The sequence below is a fragment of the Leptodactylus fuscus genome, chromosome 3 (genome assembly GCF_031893055.1).
Source record: "Leptodactylus fuscus isolate aLepFus1 chromosome 3, aLepFus1.hap2, whole genome shotgun sequence".
Classification (NCBI taxonomy): domain Eukaryota; kingdom Metazoa; phylum Chordata; class Amphibia; order Anura; family Leptodactylidae; genus Leptodactylus; species Leptodactylus fuscus.
The window spans coordinates 162,505,711-162,517,056 of NC_134267.1; the positions used below are offsets into that span (position 1 = coordinate 162,505,711).

At 42.1% G+C, this 11,346-nt stretch overlaps 1 protein-coding gene across 2 annotated transcripts in view; it reads right to left on the minus strand.

The window, feature by feature from the left end:
• The window catches only part of FNDC3B (fibronectin type III domain containing 3B), a 250,420-nt gene extending 243,555 nt beyond the window's left edge, over window positions 1–6,865 (minus strand). For both annotated transcript variants that reach the window (XM_075268668.1, XM_075268667.1), the window contains exon 1: window positions 6,738–6,865. The gene's annotated coding sequence lies outside the window, so the exon portion shown is untranslated. The remainder of the gene's footprint in view (window positions 1–6,737) is intronic.
• Window positions 6,866–11,346: the final 4,481 nt, after the last annotated feature.

Genomic DNA, 11,346 nt, shown 5'->3' on the forward strand with positions numbered 1-11,346 from the left:
CAGTGTTAAAAAAAAAAAAACGATCTGTTTCTGTCCATTTTTTCATCAACACAAAAGAATCAATAAAAAGTGATGTGTATAGTCTGCATACCTTTTCTAGAAAATATTAGAGCTGAGCGAGTTTTATTCGATCGAATACCTCCCCTGCATAGTTATTGGTGTAATTGGTCGAATACCACGCGGTAAACGCAGTAAAAATTTGATGCCCCTCCCACCTTCCCAGGCGCATTTTTATACCAATAACTATGCAGGAGAGGTATTCGATCAAATACTACTCGCTCATCTCTATAAAATATATCATTATTAATTTGTTTGCATTTCTACATAGATTCCAATTTTTAATCCACATGGTAAACTTCACATGGCAACAAACTGAATTGTTTTATGCTTTTCTGTGTGGGTGTATCACACTCTGCCTCTTCATGGAAACTTTAACATTTTGATAATACACAGATGAGTTTTGATCACATAATAAGAGTCAAATGAGGACATACTGGGGGAAACTGAAGAAAAAAAAAATCGAGAGCAATGGATTTTTAGAATATTAATGACATAGGAGTTCTTGGCCATACTACAGAGTGGAAGAGCCAGGGAACAATCCAAGCCTTGCTCCGACACTAGATGGTAAACATTAAACTATTACATAAAAATCATGGTATACTTTCTAAGCCTATATGAATGCATGCAAGTACTTAAACACTGCTGACCTATCAAACATATATCTATATCATAAAACTCCTTAAGAAATGAACAACAGATGTCTGAGCCCACCATACCAGACTGTACATTTACTTGTTTCCATAAAATAGTATTTATAACATACATTGTTAACCTTACATACGGAAAGACTTTGTTAACACAGCAGACCACACAGTCATGTATAACGCATTGAATAAATACATTTATATAAAAAAGTGAAAAACTCAGATCATGTTGACAGCTGACAAGGCAGTATAGTGTAAAATACTGATAGTCTGCACATGGCCTAGATCTGACAAACATCAAAATAGTCTCCCCTGAGTATTTCCTCCTGCTCAACCAATCAGAGTGTGAGAACAACTTTAGGATAGGTTAACCAATGACGAAAGTCAATGTCATCTGTAGTCTCTCACCAGGGTCATCACCATAGGGGCAGTACTGGTGGTACTACTGTCAGGGGCTCATGGACTGTTGCAATGGTAAAGGGCCTGGAAGCCAGTATGTGCACACTTTTATTTCTGGCGCTGGCCCCTGGTCTTCTTCATTTATCCAACAGCACCACCAGACAGCCCAGGTGGAGGAGGAATGACGATACAGAGGTAGTCAGTGTGTCAATGTGACAGGGGTCTTAGCCAACTTGTATTGGTGCCGGAAGTAGCTGCAACTGAATGAAACAATAAGTGATGTCCATGTCTGTCTGTGTCACAATTGTGACCTTTGTTTCAGGGCAGATTCTCATTAGCAATAGAGGCACTCCTATTTTATTATGTTTACAATGGACCTGGTAGAGGGTTTACAGATCAGGGTTTCCATATTTGCAGACAACACTAAACTCTGTAAAGTAATAAAACTAAGAAAAAGAGTAGAATATTACAGAAGGATCTAGGGAAGAATTGGCAGAGACATGGCAAATTAAGTTTAATGTAGACAAATATAAGGTTATGCATTTTGGTCAAAGAAATAAAATATATGATTATGTCCTTAATAGTAAATTACTAGGCAAGACTGCCACTGAAAGAGACTTGGGGATTTTGGTGGACAGCAAGCTGACCTTTGGTGACCAGTGCCAGGCAGCTACTGCCAAGGTACATAAAATTATGGGATGCATCACAAGAGGCATAGATTCTCATGAGAAGAACATAGTTATATCTATACAAATTACTAGTATGGCCAAACAAAGAGTATTGTGCACAGTTATGGGCCCCTGTGTAAAAGAAGGACATAACTGAATTAGAGAGAGAATTTGCAAAGAAGGCAACCAATATAATTAGGGGAATGGGTGGATTGGAGTACGACAGAGTAACACACTTGGAGTTATTCAAATGATAACCCCAAAGAAGACTACGGGGACACCTAATAACAACTACATGAAGTGACAGTACAAAGACCTTTCTAATGATCTATTTACACTTAGGCTTGCAACAGTGACAATGGGACATCATCTATGTCTAGAGGAAAGACAATTTCACTAGCATCATAGACTGGAATTCTTTGCTGTAAGAGCAGTGAGGCTACAGAATGCACTGCCATGGGATTTGGTGATGGTGGACTCATTGAGCAAGTTCAAAATGGTCCTGGACGCCTCATGGAGCTTTTTGTCTTTATTTGGACCAACAATGTAAGTTTATAGGTTGGACAGGAAGTACCTGTTTCTTCATCCAACATCACCTATTATGTTATCTTTTGGAGACCTTATCACAGATCTGTTCAAAAATGCTAAACGTAAAATAATGTTATGTAATGTTCAGCACCAGTCCGGCAATGTTCTGGCATTGCTATAATTTTTCCTTTTCTGCCCTTATAACTGAGCAGAACAACAGAAATGTACTATCCAGATGTGAGCAGAACCTGTCATGCTATTTTGTTGCACTAAATTAAATGTAGGATGGGGGAAAGAAGTTCACAAAAATCTTCCTGCATGGGGCCCCAAATTTCCTGGTGGCAGCCTTAATTCTCACCAAAATATGTGCATATGGGGTAATTTTTCCATGTTTCTTTTAACATGGCCTAAAATTTCCTATCATGCCTCTAGTTGGAAGAAATGGGGCCAGTGGGGCCCTTTTGTGAATATGAGCAAAAAGTGGTGGATCAGTCAGTGTATTTCTGTGTGATCTATATTCAGCCTGTCTCCCCTTCCCAATGCTTGTGATATGTTTCTCCCCATCAGCTCTCACAACAGGAGGCGTTAACGGATGTATGAAGCTACATCTCCTAGAAATACATTACAGATTCAGTAAACAGCATATACACATAGCATAGAAAGTTAGTCTGAATGAGAGAAGTTGCCAGTAGAGTAGCATTGGCACATGACTTTTAGTAGATCTGGCAGATCTTTGGCAGTGTATCACAAGATAAAATCTAAGTCAGCTCTGAGCCAACACATACCTATGGTGTAATTTACACCAAGTTCTGATGTAAATTAGTTTAACTCTATTGGGTTTTGGATGCCTTGTCCATCCTGCATAACTGCACCCACTTTTGTCATAAATTACTACAGGGATCAGTAACCTCTGGGCCTACAGCAATTGTGAAACTATACTTGCTTGGCTGTTATCAAAACTCCCTCAGGAGTGACTGGAGCATGTTGGGAGTTGTAGTTTCAAAACAGCTGAAGACCTGGAGGCTGCTGATCCCTGATTTAGTGAGAGAAGTGTACAAGGACAGTAATTAGCAAATTGATTGCACTGAAATCTGCAAGTTTTATACCAGGAAAGAGACTCATCCCCTTTGCAAAATTCTCCCAAATATGTATAAATAAAAAAATATGCAGAGCGCTTCTACACTTTAGATTCTTCTTTCTTTATTAAAATATTTGATTCCATTTTCAATAGCACAAATTATTGTAATATGCTACTTTAGTTTTTATACATACTATAAACAAAAGGGTAAAGTTTATAGTAATAAAATCATAAATTCCATACATTATATACAGTATTTAGCATCTACATTACCCTAAATACACCTAAAGATGTATACAGCTGAAGTTGTGAACTATTTCTTTCACACTCTCTAACTCAACAAGTTAACTTACAGTCCTATGAATACCCTACTGCAGAACAGCACATCACAATGAGTTGTGAAATAAAACTCAGATCTGCTGCATTGATAGCCGACTACACCATGACTTACCTATTTTGTTAGGAGAGCTGCATAAATCATTGGAATAGACTAATGTCTGCTTTAAAAGAACAATGACTATAGATGAGAGTGAGATTATGTAACCTGTGCTCAGCCAGTCAGTGCAGACTGGGCTCCTTCTCCTGCAGTTCTAACTTTTACTTGGTTATATAAGATCTGTAATTGGAAACAGTGATGTACCCAGTCAATAAAATTAGATATCTTTGGCTTCCAATGGTTCTTTAAAAACCATGAAATATTACATGATCACAGCATACAAACCGGAATCTTTATAGAGTTCATTAGAAGAACTTCTCTATTCATCATATATAGTATATGGATATTACAGAAATGAAAGTGCATACACACAGGGCATAATACAACTCATAACCACAAACAAACCAATCATTCTGCAAACCTACTAGGACTAAGGACATGCAAGCAGAAGACTACCATAACGTAGGCAATAACTTCTAAGTGATGACAATGGTTATGTAACTTTCATACAAAAAAAAATAAAAATCACAAACCTGAAATATTAACACACACAAATGTAACGTTAAAATGTCACAATCTATAGCCGTGCAGGTACTATGTAAAACCACCATCACATTCACTACATAAACATACCATATTAACCTATTTATAAACATACATCACATGTAACAATAAAGCACAGAAAAAATTAAACAAGACAAAACTAAAACACAAATAGAAGCAAATATATCCCTAATATGGATATTTAGAAGGAATTGTATCTACCCTACTGGATGGCAAACACAGACACAGCCAGAGGCAGCCTCAACTTGCTCCATAAAATAGCAGCCCTGTCATTTAAAAGAACTGGGAGACTGTTTGTCAGCCACATCAAAGATGATATACAGATATGCCATCCTGCAGACATTCCTTCCTGTAGGTGGCGCATTACAGCTTCATACTTATCTTCTGCCACATCTTTACCTATCTACAAATATCCTCTTATATAATATATAGCATAATGTGTGAAAGCTTAGGTTCTGCACTGTAAATCACAGGAAACAGGAATTGTGTGGTTTGCAAATATGTATGTGATGCAATAAAAAGAAAAAAAAAACAATGATAGAGGTCAAAATCAGAGGCAATTTCAAGAGCTCAGATCATAAAATGAATGGCTCCATAATCGAAGATGATATATTATTACTAACTAAATAATAATAATAATAATTGGGCCAACACTAAATTTCCGTAAACCCGACTGATCTTGCGAGCTTTTATGGTATGACACGTTACTAGAAATCACATGTGTAGCCCAGATCTAAAGCGAACGATAGCCAAATATATTAAATTGTTAGTAACAATTCTATCATTTCTTATGACTGCCTTGATAGGAATACCTGAAAGTAGCACAAACATAATACAGATTAAATTATGATGTTACTTTGTGGAATTCCATACAATATTCTCTTGATGGGCAGCAAAAATATTTGAGGTTGCTAGAAGTATCTGGAAATGTAGGTGCCCTGTGATATACATAAGGGATAGTGACAGCAGTGATTCAGAAAGCTGTGCCTTCATTTCTCCAATGTGCCCCCTAGATCCAGACATTGCACTGTCTTTCCAGATAGCTGGAGGCTTCAGATTCTTTGGCTTTTTTTTATTATAGGAGGAGCTTTAATTTCACCTGAGTGACATCTGGCAAAACTGTGTGCCAGACAGTACGTGCTGCACAAGAAGCTTCCTTCATCTCCAGCCTCTTCTCTGTATCTGCCTTAGGCCATACATTTCTTCTGCTCTCCTATTTAGTTTTCCCACAAGTCTTCCCAAAGGTTAATTGCAGCTATTGACAGGGGAAACTCTCAGAGATTCTCAGTCATTCTTGCCATTGTTCGACCAATGTATAACCAACTTAAAGACAAGCACTGCAACATCTACTTTCAGCGAAATTGGGCACAATCATGTGGGCACCATAAGTAATACAGTCATAACCCAACTGTTGAATGCAACAGACAAGTGGGTTCTAGACATAAACAGGTTTCATACTTTATTGCCTATAATGCCCAAAAATCAATTTTGCCTGTGGCAACAAATTGAGTAGACAATATTTAATATGCTTAACATGTTGACATATTTTACAATTTGTAGTGCTCACTGACCATGACTGTCCCATCATTGTGCTATACATCTGATGACATGGCCATAGTGCTGCCACACTGTAACACTGTAACAGTCATGCATTCTGCAGCCTGTATGAAACGGTTACTCATTCTGACCACCACATATTACTTTAATCAGGGATCAGGATGCCCCTGCCAGCTATCCTCTCATACACCCCTTCACTGCTGGGCTACACAGGCAGGACCTTATCGAAGCCATCTAACAGCAGGACTACTATTAGAGTTAAATCCCCAGCTCCATGAGTGTGTGTGCAGAGCACAGTGAGATTTGGCAGGGAGTGCACAATAAGTGATCCCCAGCCAGATGGAAGAGAGTCAGAAGACTGCAGAAAGACACAGGGATCAGGCAGAGCCTTCCTGGAATGCTAGGGTATGATGGAGGGAGCCTCCACTCTTCTTCCCCCAGGCTCCCAGCATACCACAGATTAGTGATCCCCTCAGTGGCCAGCAGTGGTACCCCAGCCCTTGCCTGCCACAAGTTGGCCATTCTACTCAGCCTGTGCCCCGGAGACTAGGGAGGTGGTGTCAGTCAGACATTACAGCCTGGCACAGGAATGAGAGTGGGCTGCTGGGCACTGACTGGCACACCGCTACATGATTCCTGGACACCGGCTAGCAGGCTGCTGGAGACCTAACGGATCTACATTACAGCGCAGCTCGGGAAACTTTTTATTGCATTGTGTTATGAGCAAGGCAAGCAGCAGCAGTGTATGAGCGGCTCAGGGGGACGTGTGTGCATAGAGGCAGAGAGCTGCAGCGGATTGTTACCTTATGTAGCGCTGAAATGGGGAGGTTTGGACAGCAGGTCGCTCGACGTGCGCAGCTACTCCAGTAATCCCTGCCAGCATGAGACCTATGAGAGGCAGTGAGGGGCCTCCCAGTCCCCGGCTGCTCTAGGAGGGTCGTGTCTAGAATGGAACTGCTCCTGGTAGGTATGACGTCACAGAGAGGGCGGGTCTCTCACACAAGGGGCGGGGCCTCCTGGATTATAGATTGGTGCTTGGTACAGGAAGCTGGAGCAATGCACGTGGAGCTAGGGAAGAGGGATGTGATGTTTACATGGGGACAGGGGGTGCTGGTGTTTACCTGGGACTGTACCGAAGGGGGGGAAGATGCTGGTGTTTACATGGGACTGTACCAAATGGGGTGATGTGGTTGTTTCCATGGGGAGAAGGGGGATGCTGGTGTTTACATGGGACTGGAACGAAGGGGAGCAGTGCTGGTGTTTACATGGGACTGTACTGAAGAAGGGGATGCTGGTGTTTACATGGGACTGTACCGAATGAAATGCCCCAAGAGTGTATAACGTAATGGGGCACATGGTGACACTGCCCTCTGGGACGTTTTTTGCTTATCAGAATTTGATTAGTTTTATTCTTATATTATTTAATTAATCGGTTTATTCTGTTTTATTTGTTCCCCCCATTTCTGAGGTATTCTTTGAATGGTGCTTCCCAGAAGGGTGAAGCAGAGGTCAGCTGTGCACGGGCATGAGCAGGTTAAAAGAATTTTCTAGTACTTCTGCCCAGTAACGGAGCTTTGGCATAGTAATCCAGTCAGCTGATTGGACAGCTGTATTTCAGGCGGGTAAATTCAATCTATTTAAATCCGGCTCGGCTGATAGGAGCTGTCACTTACCTGTGGAATCAGCTGGAGGAAGACTGTGATGGAGGAGCTGCTGAGGCCACTCATTGAAAAGGCAGAGACAGCGGGCGGTGAGGAGTGGCTGAAGCGATGCCTGGCTCAGCCTGAAGACAGGGGAGCTCAGAGCAGCGCAGCCCAGGGACTTTCCCAGCTGACAGCAGAGGGAGGGAGCACTGGACTACCCGAGTTAGTTGCCTGCGATCCTCCTATGCCAGCAAAACGGAGCCGAAGAAGCCGTTCAGCCTACACTCCTCCTCCTGATGTCTGTAGAAGGCGGAGTTCAGCGAGTGCCGGTGGCCGGAGGCTGGATGCCGTAAGGAGTAGCCGGAGTGCCCGGGATGCTGAGACCACCAGCGGCGGGGGGAGCAGCTTCATCTGTGAGCCAGCAAGTCCAGAGGAGCCAGCATGAGAGCAGTGGGGGAAGGAGAGAGAGGGAGTCAGTGACTCACACCAGCTGCATGTTAACCCTTGCCTCACTGAGTGCTCTTACCAGAGTTCTCAGATGTCAGAGCAAGAGAGGAGCTATATCCCAGGGATGCAGTATCCTGCTGACCCCTCCCATTTGCTGGTCTGTGAGGGACCTGCCACCTCTTCTCTTTCTACTGCAGCCTTTGATCCAGCCCGGCGCAGGTGTGATGGAGAGACAGCTAGTACTTCAAACATCTGGATGAGTCAACCACCCCCTGGACAGCCCCAGGAGGTGGCAACATCGGGTGGGAACATCCATGTTAAGTCTGTCTTTATTAATGAACTATTACGTTTGGTTAATGATTTCACCAGTAGTTCAAATGTACAGTCTGTTGCTGGGCATGGGTTAAACCTACAAGACCAGAAAGGGGTATCCCCACAGCAACACAAATCAAGATTAAAACCTAACTTTTATTAAAGTCATTTAAAATAAGTCTATAAAGTTCATGTGTACCTCCTTCTACTACCTAGTGCAATAAAATCACTATTCCTCACTGAGTGGCAAATCTTTTTATGCAGGCGTGTGTTCTGTGATACCTAATCCGTATGTCGGGTGTTCACCCTGAATCTAGGTACTTGTTCACACCACTCTCTATAGCTCACCTAAGCTGACAGGTGTTCGTTCTGACCGCTCCCTCTCCCCTCCTCAAACATTTGGGTTTCAAATTGACTGTGCTGGGAGTCTCTGCCTGAGCCTGGACACTTCTGAGAACCTGCAGCTCTGGACCCTGCTAGTTATTCTGCCTGTATCTGTGAGGACAGATTGATATTCTAGGACATCAGATATGTTCGTCCCTTATATTATAGCGTCTCTACGCGTTTCATCAAGATCATCAGGAGACGATTAAAACATTTTTTTGCAGGCTGCCCTAATAACTATAGCCTGCCATCTAGCCTATTGCAATACCAGCGATATGGCATGTGGTAAAAACCACAGTTGAGACCGGGACCCTGATGGTTTTTCTGTCCGCTTGAAAAGTCGGACATCTTTACAAGCAGACAGTGAAGGAAGGGCACGGTGTGCAAAAGAATGCACCCGATCGCCATTTAAATGAATAAAAAGTGTCACGGACACAACTAGTGTCCGCTCCTAATGTCCGTGCCATATTTTGAACGAACACTAGGAGCGGACACTACCTGTCAGACACTGACGGTATTGTGAACGCCCCCTTAGTTAGAGCGTAATACCCCAGCAAGGCAGTCATCATCAGTGAATCAAGGTACAATAAGAAAAGGAGTGTGTTTTGCCTACAATGAGTCAGCATGTAAATGGCTCCAAAATTGGAGGTATAAACACGAATGTTCCTTTTGTGGAGGCTCCCATCCGATGGTGCGATGTTTTAAAAGGAACGCCCAATCAAATCAGCAGCCTAGCACAAAGGAGCAAGTGGCAAAAAGCGTGGAGGCCAGTGACCTTTCAAAACATGGTTAAAACTTTCCCTGGTTAAATCGCTTTACAAACAAACAGATGGCTGAACTGTTGATAAGTGGTTTTTTATATGGTTTTGAGGTTCCAGAATTTTTAGGTCCAGGTTGTTTATGGGCGGATAATTTGAAATCTATAGATAATTTTAAAGGGATTGTTGCTCAGAAGATTCAAAAGGAGTTGTCTCTTGGCAGAGTAGCGGGTCCATTTGATTATCCGCCTTTTGTTAATTTTAGGATATTCCCACTGGGAATCATACTGAAAAAATAACCGGGTGAATATAGGTTAATACACCACCTCTCTTATCCGAAGCATGGTTCTTTGAACAATGATTTGGATAAGGAAGAGTGTTCTGTAAGCTATGCGTCTTTTGAGGACTCATTAGTGATATTGAGAGAGTGTGGGCATAGAGCTCTGTTAGCTAAAGCAGATATAAAATCTACTTTTTGATTATTATCAGTGAACCCGAAAGGTTTCAATTTATTAGGTTTTCAGTTCGAAGGTAAATTTTATTTCGACCGGTGTTTACCCATGGGGTTCAGCAAATCTTGTTGCTATTTTGAAGCATTCTCCACTTTTTTGCAATGGGTTGTGGAAACGGAAATCGGTTGGGGTAAGGTATTGCATTACATTGACGACTTCCTTTTTGTTAGTCTTGCTGGTTCGGCTGATTGTTTTTTGTTGTTAAATAATTTTTTTGAGGTATGCAAATATTTTGGTATCCCAGTTGCGGAAGAAAAAAACAGTTTTTCCTAGTTTATCATTAGAATTTTTAGGTATTATTATTGATTCAGAGTTGATGGAATTTGGTTTACCGGTTAGTAAATTAGATAAAATGAGAGCTTTGTTAATTGAAATTCTAGCTATTGTTAAGGTTACATTAAAAGAGATGCAATCTTTGTTGGGTTTACTAAATTTCGCATGATGGGTAATACCAATGGGAAGAGTTTTTTCAAAACGCTTGTACACGTGTACTAGTGGTTTGAATTCTCCTTATTCCCATATCAGGCTGACCAAGAGCTTGCGTGAAGATTTGGACCTGTGGTTGGAGTTTTTAAGTAAATTCAATGGAGCAAGTTGTTATCAATACGAATTTATTGATTCAGAGGCTTTACAGTTATTTACTGACGCAGCAGCTAGTGTAGGCTATGGTGCCTTTTGGCAAGGCAATTGAACAGCTGAACGCTGGCCTGACTCATGGATTGTGAATGGTTTGACTACAAATATAGTACTGTTGGAGTTAGGGGTGAACCTGCTCTTTTTGCCACCCGAGGCAGCCAACAGAAAGCCCCCCCCAGGAGGGGGCGGAGCGGAGGAGGGGGCGTGGCGGCGTGAAGGGGCGGGGCGAAGTGAATGGGGTAGGGCTTAGCGGCGTTCGCAGGCAGAGAGCAGGCAGGGAGAAGACCTGCTCTCTGCCTGAGCGTGAGGGGAGGCCGCTGGAGCAGCGCCTGAAGCGGTCGTTTCAGGTCGCCTCATGGGAGGTGCAGCGCTGGTTGGAGTTGTTTCCAGTAGTAGTAGCTGTGGTTGTTTGGGGTGCATTTTTCAGGAATAAAAGAATTCTTTTACACTCGGATAACAAGGGTGTTGTATTTGCTATAAACACTCTATCCTCCAAGTCTGAAGTAGTGGTAAAACTGTTGCGTCACCTGGTATTATATTGTCTGCGTTTAAATATATGGATTAAGGCAAAATATGTTGTAGGCAAGAGTAATAGCATACCTGACTCTCTATCTCGTTTTCAGCTAGAGAAATTTTTTACTCTGGTGCCAGGAGCTATGAAGCAAGGGATAGATTTCCCTCTTCACTTATGGGACATTATTTTGGATTAATACAAAGGAA